The sequence below is a fragment of the Arachis stenosperma genome, chromosome 4, assembly GCF_014773155.1.
Source record: "Arachis stenosperma cultivar V10309 chromosome 4, arast.V10309.gnm1.PFL2, whole genome shotgun sequence".
Classification (NCBI taxonomy): Eukaryota; Viridiplantae; Streptophyta; class Magnoliopsida; order Fabales; family Fabaceae; genus Arachis; species Arachis stenosperma.
Window position 1 is genome coordinate 20,395,817 of NC_080380.1, and position 16,579 is coordinate 20,412,395.

At 41.2% G+C, this 16,579-nt stretch overlaps 1 non-coding gene across 1 annotated transcript; it reads right to left on the reverse strand.

The window, feature by feature from the left end:
- Positions 1-1,040: 1,040 nt before the first annotated feature.
- On the reverse strand, positions 1,041-1,148 carry LOC130978118 (small nucleolar RNA R71). Its single transcript, XR_009085780.1, has one exon. It is a non-coding gene; the product is annotated as a small nucleolar RNA R71 (small nucleolar RNA).
- Between the last annotated feature and the right edge of the window lie 15,431 nt (positions 1,149-16,579).

The following is a 16,579-nucleotide window of genomic DNA, read 5'->3' on the forward strand; positions in this document are numbered from 1 at the left end:
TTCTTGTTAGGCAAGTCATTAATTTTTAAAATCATATCTTTTCAAATTGTTTTCAAATTACATCTTTTAAAATTGTTTTCAAATCATATCTTCTCAATCACATCTTTTTAAAACCATAACTTTTCAATTAAATCTTTTTAACCACATCTTTTTCAAAATATTTTTCAATCAAATCTTTTTAATTTCTAATTTCAAAATCTTTTTCAAAAATCACTTGATTTCTTTTTCACTTTTAATTTTCGAAAATTATCCATCAAATTTTCAAAAATGTTTTCAAAATATTTTAATTAATTTTCGAAAATTCTCTTCCCTCCTTCCCACATCCTTCTATTTATGGAGTACCACTCCTTCTTAATGCACAATTCGAACCTTATCTAAGTAAAGTTCGAATTCTCCTTCTCCTTCTTCTTTCTATTTCTCTTTTCCTCTGACACCTCAAGGAATCTCTATACTTTGACATAGAGGATTCTACATTTTCTTGTTCTCTTCTCTTTCATATGAGCAGGAGCAGAGACAAAGGCATTCTTGTTGAAGCTGACCCTGAACCCGAAAGGACCTTGAAGAGAAAACTAAGAGAAGCCAAAGTACAACTCTCTTTGGAGGACCTGACCGAATTCTTCAAAGAAGAAGAAGACATGGCAGCCGAAAACAACAATAATGCAAACAATGCAAGGAAGGTGCTGGGTGACTTTACTGCACCTACTCCTGATTTCTATGGGAGAAGCATCTCTATCCCTGCCATTGGAGCAAACAACTTTGAGCTTAAGCCTCAATTAGTTTCTCTAATGCAACAGAATTGCAAGTTTCATGGACTTCCAATGGAAGATCCTCATCAGTTTTTAGCTGAGTTCTTGCAAATCTGTGACACAGTCAAGACTAATGGGGTTAACCCTGAGGTCTATAGACTGATGCTATTCCCTTTTGCTGTGAGAGACAGAGCTAGAATATGGTTGGACTCTCAACCTAAAGAAAGCCTGGACTCTTGGGAAAAGCTAGTCAATGCCTTCTTGGCAAAGTTCTTTCCACCACAAAGATGGAGTAAGCTTAGAGTGGAAGTCCAAACCTTCAGACAGAAGGATGGAGAATCCCTCTATGAAGCTTGGGAAAGATACAAACAATTAATCAGAAGATGTCCCTCAGACATGCTTTCTGAATGGAGCATCATAGGTATTTTCTATGATGGTCTCTCCGAACTATCCAAGATGTCTTTGGATAGCTCTGCTGGAGGATCTCTTCATCTGAAGAAGACGCCTGCAGAAGCTCAAGAATTGATTGAAATGGTTGCAAATAACCAATTCATGTACACTTCTGAAAGGAATCCTGTGAACAATGGGACTAGTCAGAAGAAAGGAGTTCTTGAGATTGACACTCTGAATGCCATATTGGCTCAGAACAAGATATTGACTCAACAAGTCAATTTGATTTCTCAAAGTCTGTCTGGAATGCAAAATGCACCAAACAGTACTAAGGATGCTTCATCTGAGGAAGAAGCTTATGATCCTGAGAACCCTTCCATGGAAGAGGTGAATTACCTAGGAGAACCCTATGGAAACACCTATAATTCTTCATGGAGAAATCACCCAAATTTCTCATGGAAGAATCAAGAGAGACCTCAACAAGGTTTCAATAATAATGGTGGAAGAAACAGGTTTAACAATGGTAAACCTTTTCCATCATCTTCTCAGCAACAGACAGAGAGCTCTAAGCAGAGTACCTCTGACTTAGCAACCATGGTCTCTGATCTAATCAAAACCACTCAAAGTTTCATGACTGAAACTAGATCCTCCATTAGGAATTTGGAAGGACAAGTGGGTCAGCTGAGCAAGAAAATTACTGAACTTCCCCCAAGCACTCTCCCAAGTAACACTGAAGAAATCCAAAAGGAGAGTGCAAAGCCATAAATATGGCCGAATTCTGGGAGGAAGAAGAGGCAGTGAACGCCACTGAGGAAGGCCTCACTGGACGTCCACTGGCCTCCAATGAGTTCCCCAATGAGGAACCTTGGGAATCTGAGGCTCAAACTGAGACCATAGAGATTCCCTTGGACTTACTACTGCCTTTCATGAGCTCTGATGAGTATTCTTCCTCTGAAGAGGATGAGTATGTCACTGAAGAGCAAGTTGCTAAATACCTTGGAGCAATCATGAAGCTGAATGACAGGTTATTTGGAAATGAGACTTGGGAGGATGAACCCCCTTTGCTCACCAAAGAACTAGATAACTTGTCTAGGCAGCAATTGCCTCAAAAGAGGCAAGATCCTGGGAAGTTTTCTATACCTTGTACCATAGGCACCATGACCTTCAAGAAGGCCTTGTGTGACTTGGGGTCAAGTGTAAACCTCATGCCCCTATCTGTAATGGAGAAATTAGGGATCTTTGAGGTGCAAGCTGCAAAAATCTCACTAGAGATGGCAGACAACTCAAGAAAACAAGCCTATGGACTTGTAGAGGATGTTCTGGTTAAGGTTGAAGACCATTACATTCCTACTGATTTCATAGTCCTAGAGATTGGGAAGTGCATGGATGAATCCATCATCCTTGGCAGGCCCTTCCTAGCCACAGCAAAGGCTGTGATTGATGTTGATAGAGGAGAGTTGATCATTCAAGTGAATGAAGAATCCTTGGTGTTTAAGGCCCAAGGATATCCCTCTGTCATCATGGAGAAGAAGCATGAAGAGCTTCTCTCAAACAGAGCCAAACAGAGCCCCCACAGTCAGACTCTAAGTTTGGTGTTGGGAGGCCACAATCAAACTCTAAGTTTGGTGTTGAACCCCCACATTCAAACTCTAAGTTTGGTGTTGGGAAGTTCCAACACGGTTCTGAGCATCTCTGAGGCTCCATGAGAGTCCTCTGTCAAGCTAATGACAGTAAAGAAGCGCTTGTTGGGAGGCAACCCAATGTTTTATAATTAATTATTTTCTTTTGTTATTTTATCTTTTTTGTAGGTTGATGATCATAAGAAGTCACAAAAATAATGAAAAAAAAGCAAAAACAAAATGAAAAACAGGAAGAAAAACAGCACACCCTGGAGGAGAAGAAGCTGGCGTTCAAACGCCAGTAATGCTAGCTGTTGGGCGTTTAACGCCCAGTCTGGCACCATTCTGGGCGTTTAACGCCAGAAAGGGGCACCAGACTGGCGTTAAACGCCAGTAAAGGGCAAAAACCTGGCGTTAAACGCCAGGAATGGGCACCAGCCCGGTGTTTAACGCCAGAAAAGGCTCAAAACGTGGATTTTGATGCCATTTGGTGCAAGGATGCCTTTTCCTTGACACTACAGGATCTGTGGACCCCACAGGACCCTACCATCACTCTCTCTCTTCTTCCCCCATTCACCAATTACCTAAACACCACTTCTCCACCTCCTTGGCCGAATACACCACCATCTCCCTCTTCCTCATTTCTTCTTCTTCTAATCTCTTCTTTCTTCTTTTGCTCGAGGACGAGCAAACATTTTAAGTTTGGTGTGGTGAAAGCGTTGCTTTTTCGTTTTTCCATAACCATTTATGGCATCCAAGGCCGGAGAAACCTCTAGAAAGAGGAAAGGGAAGGCAAAGGCTTCCACCTCCGAGTCATGGGAGATGGATAGATTCCTCTCAAGGGTGCATCAAGTCCACTTCTATGAAGTTGTGGCCTTGAAGAAGGTGATCCCCGAAGTCCCCTTTTCACTCAAAAAGGGTGAATATCCGGAGATCCGCCATGAGATCCGAAGAAGAGGTTGGGAAGTACTTACCAACCCCATTCAACAAGTCGGAATCTTGATGGTTCAAGAGTTCTATGCCAATGCATGGATCACCAAGAACCATGACCAAAGTGTGAACCCGGATCCAAAGAATTATCTTACTATGGTTCGGGGGAAATACTTGGATTTTAGTCCGGAAAGTGTGAGGGTGGCGTTCAACTTGCCTATGATGCAAGGAGATGAGCATCCTTACACTAGAAGGGTCAACTTTGATCAAAGGTTGGACCAAGTCCTCACAGTCATATGTGAAGAGGGCGCACAATGGAAGCAAGATTCAAGAGGAAAGCCGGTCCAATTGAGAAGGCATGACCTCAAACCCGTGGCTAGAGGATGGTTAGAGTTCATACAACGCTCAATCATTCCCACTAGCAACCGGTCCGAAGTTACCATAGACCGGGCTATCATGATCCATAGCATCATGATTGGAGAAGAAATAGAGGTTCATGAGGTTATAGCCCAAGAACTCTATAGGGTGGCGGACAAGACCTCTACCTTGGCAAGGTTAGCCTTTCCTCACCTCATTTGTCACCTCTGTTATTCAGTGGGAGTTGACATAGAGGGAGACATCACCATTGATGAGGACAAGCCCATCACTAAGAAAAGGATGGAGTACACAAGAGATCCCACTCATCATGAGATCCCTGAGATTCCTCAAGGGATGAATTTTCCTCCACAAGACTATTGGGGGCAACTAAACACCTCCCTAGGAGAGTTGAGTTCCAATATGGGACAACTAAGGGTGGAGCACCAAGAACACTCCATTCTCCTCCATGAAATTAGAGAAGAACAAAGAATCATGAGAGAGGAGCAACAAAGGCAAGGAAGAGACATTGAGGAGCTCAAGCACTCCATAGGACCTTCAAAAGCAAGGAAGAGCCGCCATCACTGAGGTGGACCCATTCCTTGATTTCCTTGTTCTTTATTCTTATGTTTTTCGATTTTTATGCTTTATGTTATCCATGCTTGTGTCTTATGATCATTAGTGTCTTAGCGTCTATGCCTTAAAGTTATGAATGTCCTATGAATCCATCACCTTTCTTGAATAAAAATGTGCTTAATTGAAAAAGGAAGAATTGCATGAATTTTGAATTTTATAATAGTTTCATTATTTTGATGTGGTGGCAATATTTTTGTTCTCTGAATGTATGCTTAAACAGTGCATATGTATCTTGAATTTGTGGTTCATGAATGTTGGCTCTTGAAAGAATGATGAAAAAGGAGACATGTTATTGAGGATCTGAAAAATCAATAAAATGATTCTTGAAGCAAGAAAAAGCATTGCTATTCAAAAAAAAAAAAAAAAAACCGAAAAAAAAAGAGAAAACGAAAAAAAAAAAGAGAGAGTTGTGATCCAAGGCAAATAAGAGTGTGCTTAAGAACCCTGGACACCTCTAATTGGGGACTTTAGCAAAGCTAAGTCACAATCTGAAAAGGTTCACCCAATTATGTGTCTGTGGCATGTATGTATCCGGTGGTAATACTGGAAAGACAGAGTGCTTTGGGCCACAGCCAAGACTCAATAAATAGCTATGTCCAAGAATCATCATACTTTACTAGGAGAATCATTAACACTATCTGGATTCTAAGTTCCTAAAGAAGCCAACCATTCTGAATTTCAAAGGATAGATTGAGATGCCAAAACTGTTCAGAGGCAAAAAGTTAAAAGCCCCGCTCATCTAATTAATACTGATCTTCACAGATGTTTTTGGAATTCATTGCATATTCTCTTCCTTTTATCTTATTTGATTTTCAGTTGCTTGGGGACAAGCAACAATTTAAGTTTGGTGTTGTGATGAGCGGATGATTTGTATACTTTTTGGCATTGTTTTTAGTATGTTTTTGATATGATCTAGTTAGTTTTTAGTATATATTTTTATTAGTTTTTAGTTAAAATTCACTTTTCTGGACTTTACTATGAGTTTGTGTATTTTTCTGTGATTTTAGGTATTTTCTGGCTGAAATTGAGGGACCTGAGCAAAAATCTGATCCAGAGACCAAAAAGGACTGCAGATGCTGTTGGATTCTGACCTCCCTGCACTCGAAGCGGATTTTCTGGAGCTACAGAAGCCCAATTGGCGCGCTCTCAACGGCGTTGGAAAGTAGACATCCTGGGCTTTCCAGCAATATATGATAGTCCATACTTTGCCCAAGATTTGATGGCCCAAACCGGCGTTCAAAGTCACCTCAAGAAATCCCAGCGTTAAACGCTGGAACTGGCACCCAAATGGGAGTTAAACGCCCAAACTGGCACCAAAGCTGGCGTTTAACTCCAAGGAGAGTCTCTACACGAAATTTCTTCATTGCTCAGCCCAAGCACACACCAAGTGGGCCCGGAAGTGGATTTTTATGTCATTTACTCATCTATGTACTAGTTTTCTATAAGTAGGACCTTTTACTATTGTATTAGGACATCTTGGTAGCTATCTTTGAGTTTTATGCTATCTTAGATCATTGGGAGGCTGGCCATTTGGCCATGCCTAGACCTTATGCTTATGTATTTTCAACGGTGGAGTTTCTACACACCATAGATTAAGGTGTGGAGCTCTGCTGTACCTCGAGTGTTAATGCAATTACTATTGTTCTTCCATTCAATTCCGCTTGTTCTTTATCCAAGATATCACTTGTTCTTCAACATGATGAAGGTGATGATTGACGCCCATCACCATTCTCACCCATGAACAAGGTGACTGACAACCATTCTTGTTCTACAAGCATCTGAGGCTTAGTGAATATCTCTTGGATTCTTCGGAATCTTCGTGGTATAGGCAGGACCTGATGGCGGCATTCAAGAGAATCCGAAAGGTCTAAACCTTGTCTGTGGTATTCTGAGTAGGATTCAATGATTGAATGACTGTGACGTGCTTCAAACCTGTAACCTACTGGGCGTTAGTGACAGACGCAAAAGAGTTATTCTATTCCGGTAGGGGAGGGAACCAAACCGATGATTGGCAGCACTGTGACAGAGTGTGTGCATTAGCTTTCACTGCGCGGATGGGAGGTAGCTGCTGACAACAGTGAAACCTTACACGAGCTTGCCATGGAAAGGAGTAAGAAAGGATTGGATGAAGGCATTAGGAAAGCAGAGAGACGGAAGGGAAGGCATCTTCATACACTTGTCTGAAGCTCTTACACCAATGATATACATAAGTATCTCTATCCTTATCTTTTATGTTATTTTCGTTCATCACCATATACATCTGAGTTTGCCTGACTAAGATTTACAAGATGACCATAGCTTGCTTCAATACTAACAATCTCCGTGGGATCGACCCTTACTCACGTAAGGTTTATTACTTGGACGACCCAGTGCACTTGCTGGTTAGTTGTGCGAAGTTGTGTAATGCCATGGTATTGAGCCACCAAGTTCTTGGAGCCATTACCGGGGATTATTTGAGTTGTGAAAAAGTATTGTTCACAATTTCGCGCACCATCTCCCTCTATGACAATCCCAGCTGAATAGCAAAGGTGACATATGAGATGAGGAAAGGCTAATCTTGCCAAAGGTGAGGGCTTGTCAGCCACCTTGTAGAGTTCTAGAGGTATGATTTCATGAACTTCTACTTCCTTTCCAATCATGATACTATGGATCATGATGGCCCGATCCACAGTTACCTCAGATCGGTTGCTAGTGGGAATGATAGAACATTGGATGAACTCTAACCATCCTCTAGCCACAGGCTTAAGATCCGGTCTTCTCAATTGAACCGGGTTGCCTCTTGAGTCTATTTTCCATTGAGCTCCTTCTACACATATGTCCATGAGGACTTGGTCCAACCTTTGATCAAAGTTAACCCTTCTGGTGTAGGGGCGTGCGTTTTCTTCCATCATTGGCAAGTTAAACGCTAGCCTCACATTTTCCGGACTGAAATCTAAGTATTTCCCCTGAACCATTGTAAGCCAATTCTTTGCGTTTGGGTTCATACCTTGATCATGGTTCCTTGTGATCCATGCGTTTGCATAGAACTCTTGAACCATTAAGATTCTGACTTGTTGAATGGGGTTGGCAAGAACTTCCCAACCTCTTCTTCGGATATTCACCCTTTTTGAGCCTAAAAGGGACCTCAGGGATCACCTTCTTCTTGGCCACAACTTCATAGAAGTGGTCTTGATGGACCTTTGAGATGAATCTCTCCATCTTCCATGACTCAGAGGTGGAGGCAGTTGCCTTCCCTTTCTTCTTTCTAGAGATTTCTCTGGCCTTAGGTGCCATAATTAGTTATGGAAAAACAAAAAGCAATGCTTTTACCATACCAAACTTAAAATATTTGCTCGTCCTCGAGCAAAAGATGAAAGAAAGATGTAGAAGAAGAAGAAAATGGAGGAGATGGAAGGTGTATGTGTTTTGGCTAAGGGGAGGGGAAGGTGTGTATGATGTGTGAAAATGAAGGAGTGGAGAGGGGTATTTATAGGAAAAGGGAAGGAGAGTGGCCGAAAGGTTTGGGTGGGTTTGGAAGGGAAATGGTTTTGAATTTTGAAGGTGGGTGGGGGTTTTTTGGGGAAGAGTTAAGGAAGTGATTGGTGAAGGGTATTTGTTGAAGAGATATGGAGGTGATTGGTGAAGGGTATTTGGGGAAGAGTGTTGTAGAAAGGTGTGAAGAGGAGAGAGAGTGAGTTGAGGTTGATGGGGATCCTGTGGGGTCCACAGATCCTGAGGAGTCAAGGAATTCTCATCCCTGCTCCAATTGGGCATTCAAAACGCCTTAGAGTGCAATGCTGGCGTTTAAACGCCAGTATGCTGCCCTGTTCTGGCATTTAAATGCCAGTTTTTCTTCCTGTTCTGGCGTCTAAACGCCAGTCTGGTGCCCTATTCTGGCGTTTAATCGCCCAGAAAGGTGCCAGATTGGGCGTTTAAACGCCCATTTTGCTACCCTTACTGACGTTTAAATGCCAGTAAGTCCTTCCTCCAGGGTGTGCTGTTTTCAATACTATTTTTGATTTTTTTTTCTTTATTTTTGTAATTGTCTTTGTGACTTCACATGATCATCAACCTAAAAGAAAATAAAATAATATAGATTAAAATAAAATTGGGTTGCCTCCCAATAAGCGCTTCTTTACTATCAATAGCTTGACAGTGAGCTCTCATGGAGTCTCACAGATGATCAGAGTATGGTTGAGATCTCTCAACACCAAACTTAGAGTTTGGTTGTGGCCTCCCAACACCAAACTTAGAGTTTGAATGTGGGGGCTCTGTTTGACTCTGTATTGGGAGAAGCTCTTCATGCTTACTCTCCATGGTTACAGATGGAGAACCTTGAGTCTTTACTACAAGGCATTCTTCATTCACATGAAGGATCAACTCTCCTCTGTCAACATCAATCACAGCTCTTGCTGTGGCTAGGAAGGGTCTTCCAAGGATGATGGATTCATCCTCATCCCTCCTAGTGTCTAGGATTATGAAATCAGCAGGGAAGTAAAGGCCTTCAACCTTCACTAGCACGTCCTCTACTAGTCCATAAGCCTTTTTCATAGATTTATCTGCCATCTCCAATGAGAATTTGGCAGCCTGTACCTCATAGATTCCCAGTTTCTCCATTACAAAGAGTGGCATCATGTTTATCCCTGACCCCAGGTCACACAGAGCTTTTTCAAAGGTCATGGTGCCTATGGTACAGGGTATTAAGAATTTACTAGAATCCTGTTTCTTTTGAGGTAAATTTTGCTGAACCCATGTATTCAGTTCATTGGTGAGCAAGGGAGGCTCTTCCTTCCAAGTCTCATTACCAAATAGCTTGGCATTCAGCTTCATGATTGCTCCTAAATATTGGGCAACTTATCCTTCAACAATGTTTTCATCCTCTTCAGAAGATGAATAGTTATCAGAGCTCATGAATGGTAAAAGGAGGTCCAAGAGAATCTCTATGGTCTCTGTATGAGCCTCAGATTCCTTTGGTTCCTCATTAGGGTATTCCTTACTGGCCACTGGACGTTCCCAGAGGTTTTCCTCATTGGGATTCACGTCCTCCTCCTCCTCTAAGGTTTCGGCCATGTTGATTATATCAATGTCCTTGCACTCTCCTTTGTGATTCTCTTCTGTATTGCTTGGGAGAGTGCTAGGAGGAGTTTCAGTAACCCTTTTACTCAGCTGGCCCACTTGTGCCTCCAAATTTCTAATGGAGGATCTTGTTTCAGTCATGAAACTAAGAGTGGCATTAGATAGATCAGAGACTATGTTTGCTAAGCTAGAAAGATTCTGCTCAGAATGCTTTGTCTGTTGCTGAGATGATGATGGGAAAGATTTGCTATTGCTAAACATGTTTCTTCCACCATTGTTATTATTGAAGCATTGCTTCAGTTGATCCTTCCATGAAAAATTTGGATGATTTTTCCATGAAGGATTATAGATGTTGCCAAAGGCTTCACCCATGTAATTCACCTCTGCCATTGCAGGGTTCTCAGGATCATAAGCTTCTTCTTTAGAAGATGCTTCTTTAGCACTATTGGATACATTTTGTAATCCAGTCAGACTCTGAGAGATCATATTGACTTGTTCAGTCAATATTTTGTTCTGAGCCAGTATGGCATTCAGAGCATCAATTTCAAGAACTCCTCTCTTTTGAGGTGTCCCATTACTCACAGGATTTCTCTCAGAGGTGTACATGAACTGGTTCTTTGCAACCATTTCAATAAGTTCCTGAGCTTCTGCAGACATTTTTTTTAGGTGAATGGATCCACCTGTAGAGTGGTCCAGTGACATCTTGGAAAATTCAGACAGACCGTCATAGAATATATCTAATGTGGTCCAATTTTAAAGCATGTCAGAAGGACACTTTTTAGTCAGTTGCTTGTATCTTTCCCAAACTAAATAGAGGGTGATGAGCGGATGATTTGTATACTTTTTGGCATTGTTTTTAGTATGTTTTTGATATGATCTAGTTAACTAAATAGAGGGTGATGAGCGGATGATTTGTATACTTTTGGCATTGTTTTTAGTATGTTTTGATATGATCTAGTTAGTTTTAGTATATTCTTATTAGTTTTTAGTTAAATTCACTTTTCTGGACTTTACTATGAGTTTGTGTGTTTTTCTGTGATTTCAGGTATTTCTGGCTGAAATTGAGGGACCTGAGCAAAAATCTGATCCAGAGACCAAAAAGGACTGCAGATGCTGTTGGATTCTGACCTCCCTGCACTCGAAGCGGATTTTCTGGAGCTACAGAAGCCCAATTGCGCGCTCTCAACGGCGTTGGAAAGTAGACATCCTGGGCTTTCCAGCATATATGATAGTCCATACTTTGCCCAAGATTTGATGGCCCAAACCGGCGTTCAAAGTCACCTCAAGAATCCCAGCGTTAAACGCTGGAACTGGCACCCAAATGGGAGTTAAACGTCCAAACTGCACCAAAGCTGGCGTTTAACTCCAAGGAGAGTCTCTACACGAAATTTCTTCATTGCTCAGCCCAAGCACACACCAAGTGGCCCGGAAGTGGATTTTTATGTCATTTACTCATCTATGTACTAGTTTCTATAAGTAGGACCTTTTACTATTGTATTAGGACATCTTGGCTATCTTTGAGTTTTATGCTATCTTAGATCATTGGGAGGCTGGCCATTCGGCCATGCCTAGACCTTATGCTTATGTATTTTCAACGGTGGAGTTTCTACACACCATAGATTAAGGTGTGGAGCTCTGCTGTACCTCGAGTGTTAATGCAATTACTATTGTTCTTCATTCAATTCCGCTTGTTCTTTATCCAAGATATCACTTGTTCTTCAACATGATGAAGGGATGATTGACGCCCATCACCCTTCTCACCCATGAACAAGGTGACTGACAACCATTCTTGTTCTACAAGCATCTGAGGCTTAGTGAATATCTCTTGGATTCTTCGGAATCTTCGTGGTATAGGCAGGACCTGATGGCGGCATTCAAGAGAATCCGGAAGGTCTAAACCTTGTCTGTGGTATTCTGAGTAGGATTCAATGATTGAATGACTGTGACGTGCTTCAAACCTGTAACCTACTGGGCGTTAGTGACAGACGCAAAAGAGTTATTCTATTCCGGTAGGGGAGGGAACCAAACCGGTGATTGGTAGCACTGTGACAGAGTGTGCATTAGCTTTCACTGCGCGGATGGGAGGTAGCTGCTGACACAGTGAAACCTTACACGAGCTTGCCATGGAAAGGAGTAAGAAAGGATTGGATGAAGGCATTAGGAAAGCAGAGAGACGGAAGGGAAGGCATCTTCATACACTTGTCTGAAGCTCTTACACCAATGATATACATAAGTATCTCTATCCTTATCTTTTATGTTATTTTCGTTCATCACCATATACATCTGAGTTTGCCTGACTAAGATTTACAAGATGACCATAGCTTGCTTCAATACTAACAATCTCCGTGGGATCGACCTTACTCACGTAAGGTTTATTACTTGGACGACCCAGTGCACTTGGTTAGTTGTGCGAAGTTGTGTAATGCCATGGTATTGAGCCACCAAGTTTTTGGCGCCGTTGCCGGGGATTATTTGAGTTGTGAAAAGTATTGTTCACAATTTCGCGCACCAAGTTTTTGGCGCCGTTGCCGGGGATTGTTCAAGTTTTGAGCAAGCTTTTGGTAACATCAGTGCCAAGATCCGGCAACAACATCAAGTTTTTGGTGTTATTGCCCGGGATTGTTAGGCTGGACAACTGACGGTTCATCTTGTTGCTTAGATTAGGTATTATTTTTTTCGAAATTCTTGAAGATGATTCTAGAGTTTCATGATGATTTGTTGAAATCTGGCTGGAGAAGCCATGTCTAATCTCATTGGACCGAGGTTTCAACTTATCACCACAAGAACTTGTTGATTTCTTATCAATCTTGCTTTTGGAGCAGTGATTTGCTAAGGCTTGGCTGGCCTCTGGCCATGTCTAGTGTTTTGGACCGAAGCTTTCTTTGAAAGCTTGGCTGGCTGTGAAGCCATGTCTAATTCCTGGACCGGAGTCTTAGACTAGCATTGCACTGATTCCTGGAATTCTCATTAAGAATTTTGATACCTTTTCCTACTTAATTTTCGAAAAACACAAAAAAATTACAAAATCAAAAAGACCAAAAATATTTGATGTTTCTTGCTTAGCTAAGTTTGGTGTCTTGCATGTTTAATTGATTTCATTTGCATTTTGATTATTAAAAAATCCAAAATATTTTTAATTTGTGTCTTTTCAAGTCATGATACAAAGAATTGAAGATTCAGAACATACTGCAGAGGATTACACAGAAAAGCTGAGCATTCAAAAATGCCCATGAAGAAGGCAGACTGGCGTTTAAAAACGCCAGCCAGGGTACCTGGTTGGGCGTTTACCGCCCAAAAAGGGTGCATTTTGGGCGTTAAACGCCAGAATGTATACCTTCTGGGCGTTTAACGCCAGATGGTGCTAGGGGGAAGATTTTGTTTTCAAAATCAATTTTTTTTCAAGTTTTCAAAGTTTTTCAAAATCAAATCTTTTTCAAATCATATCTTTTCATCAATGTTTTCAAAATCAATTTCTTTCCTTTTTAAAAGATACTTACTAACAATTAATGATTTGATTGAACATCTCAAAAATTTTGCCTTTTCTGTTGAGAAAGGTTTTATTTTGAATCATATCTTTTCTTGTTAGGCAAGTCATTAATTTTTTAAAATCATATCTTTTCAAATTGTTTTCAAATTACATCTTTTAAAATTGTTTTCAAATCATATCTTCTCATCACATATTTTTTAAAACCATAACTTTTCAATTAAATCTTTTTAACCACATCTTTTTCAAATATTTTCAATCAATCTTTTTAATTTCTAATTTCAAATCTTTTTCAAAATCACTTGATTTCTTTTTCACTTTTAATTTTCGAAAATTATCCATCAAATTTTCAAAAATGTTTTCAAAATATTTTAATTAATTTTCGAAAATTCTCTTCCCTCCTTCCCACATCCTTCTATTTATGGAGTACCACTCCTTCTTAATGCACATTCGAACCTTATCTAAGTAAAGTTCGAATTCTCCTTCTCCTTCTTCTTTCTATTTCTCTTTTCCTCTGACACCTCAAGGAATCTCTATACTTTGACATAGAGGATTCCACATTTTCTTGTTCTCTTCTCTTTCATATGAGCAGAGCAAGACAAAGGCATTCTTGTTGAACTGACCCTGAACCCGAAAGGACCTTGAAGAGAAAACTAAGAGAAGCCAAAGTACAACTCTCTTTGGAGGACCTGACCGAATTCTTCAAAGAAGAAGAAGACATGGCAGCCGAAAAACAACAATAATGCAAACATGCAAGGAAGGTGCTGGGTGACTTTACTGCACCTACTCCTGATTTCTATGGGAGAAGCATCTCTATCCCTGCCATTGGAGCAAACAACTTTGAGCTTAAACCTCAATTAGTTTTCTCTAATGCAACAGAATTGCAAGTTCCATGAACTTCCAATGGAAGATCCTCATCATTTTTAGCTGAGTTCTTGCAATCTGTGACACAGTCAAGACTAATGGGGTTAACCCTGAGGTCTAGACTGATGCTATTCCTTTTGCTGTGAGAGACAGAGCTAGAATATGGTTGGACTCTCAACCTAAAGAAAGCCTGGACTCTTGGGAAAAGCTAGTCAATGCCTTCTTGGCAAAGTTCTTTCCACCACAAAGATGGAGTAAGCTTAGAGTGAAAGTCCAAACCTGACAGAAGGATGGAGAATCCCTCTATGAAGCTTGGAAAGATACAAACAATTAATCAGAAGATGTCCCTCAGACATGCTTTCTGAATGGAGCATCATAGGTATTTTCTATGATGGTCTCTCTGAACTATCCAAGATGTCTTTGGATAGCTCTGCTGGAGGATCTCTTCATCTGAAGAAGACGCCTGCAGAAGCTCAAGATTGATTGAAATGGTTGCAAATAACCAATTCATGTACATGGTTGCAAATAACCAATTCATGTACACTTCTGAAAGGAATCCTGTGAAACAATGGGACTAGTCAGAAGAAGGAGTTCTTGAGATGACACTCTGAATGCCATATTGGCTCAGAACAAGATATTGACTCAACAAGTCAATTTGATTTCTCAAAGTCTGTCTGGAATGCAAAATGCACCAAACAGTACTAAGGATGCTTCATCTGAGGAAGAGCTTATGATCCTGAGAACCCTTCCATGGAAGAGGTGAATTACCTAGGAAACCCTATGGAAACACCTATAATTCTTCATGGAGAAATCCCCAAATCTCTCATGGAAGAATCAAGAGAGACCTCAACAAGGTTTCAAATAATGGTGGAAGAAACAGGTTTAACAATGGTAAACCTTTTCCATCATCTTCTCAGCAACAGACCAGAGAGCTCTAAGCAGAATACCTCTGACTTAGCAACCATGGTCTCTGATCTAATCAAACCACTCAAAGTTTCATGACTGAAACTAGATCCTCCATTAGGAATTTGGAAGGACAAGTGGGTCAGCTGAGCAAGAAAATTACTGAACTTCCCCCAAGCACTCTCCCAGTAACACTGAAGAAAATCCAAAAGGAGAGTGCAAAGCCATAAATATGGCCGAATTCTGGGAGGAAGAAGAGGCAGTGAACGCCACTGAGGAAGGCCTCACTGACGTCCACTGGCCTCCAATGAGTTCCCCAATGAGGAACCTTGGAATCTGAGGCTCAAACTGAGACCATAGAGATTCCCTTGGACTTACTACTGCCTTTCATGAGCTCTGATGAGTATTCTTCCTCTGAAGAGATGAGTATGTCACTGAAGAGCAGTTGCTAAATACCTTGGAGCAATCATGAAGCTGAATGACAAGTTATTTGGAAATGAGACTTGGAGGATAACCCCCTTTGCTCACCAAAGAACTGGATACTTGTCTAGGCAGCAATTGCCTCAAAAGAGGCAAGATCCTGGGAAGTTTTCTATACCTTGTACCATAGGCACCATGACCTTCAAGAAGGCCTTGTGTGACTTGGGGTCAGTGTAAACCTCATGCCCTCTCTGTAATGGAGAAATTAGGATCTTTGAGGTGCAAGCTGCAAAATCTCACTAGAGATGGCAGACAACTCAAGAAAACAAGCCTATGGACTTGTAGAGGATGTTCTGGTTAAGGTTGAAGACCATTACATTCCTACTGATTTCATAGTCCTAGAGATTGGGAAGTGCATGGATGAATCCATCATCCTTGGCAGACCCTTCCTAGCCACAGCAAAGGCTGTGATTGATGTTGATAGAGGAGAGTTGATCATTCAAGTGAATGAAGAATCCTTGGTGTTTAAGGCCCAGGATATCCCTCTGTCATCATGGAGAAGAAGCATGAAGAGCTTCTCTCAAAACAGAGCCAAACAGAGCCCCCACAGTCAGACTCTAAGTTTGGTGTTGGGAGGCCACAATCAAACTCTAAGTTTGGTGTTGAACCCCCACATTCAAACTCTAAGTTTGGTGTTGGGAAGTTCCAACACGGTTCTGAGCATCTCTGAGGCTCCATGAGAGTCCTCTGTCAAGCTAATGACAGTAAAGAAGCGCTTGTTGGGAGGCAACCCAATGTTTTATAATTAATTATTTTCTTTTGTTATTTTATCTTTTTTGTAGGTTGATGATCAAGAAGTCACAAAAATAATGAAAAAAAGCAAAAACAAAATGAAAAACAGGAAGAAAACAGCACACCCTGGAGGAGAAGAAGCTGGCGTTCAAACGCCAGTAATGCTAGCTGTTGGGCGTTTAACGCCCAGTCTGGCACCATTCTGGGCGTTTAACGCCAGAAAGGGGCACCAGACTGGCGTTAAACGCCAGTAAAGGGCAAAAACCTGGCGTTAAACGCCAGGAATGGGCACCAGCCCGGCGTTTAACGCCAGAAAAGGCTCAAAACGTGGATTTTGATGCCATTTGGTGCAAGGATGCCTTTTCCTTGACACTATAGGATCTGTG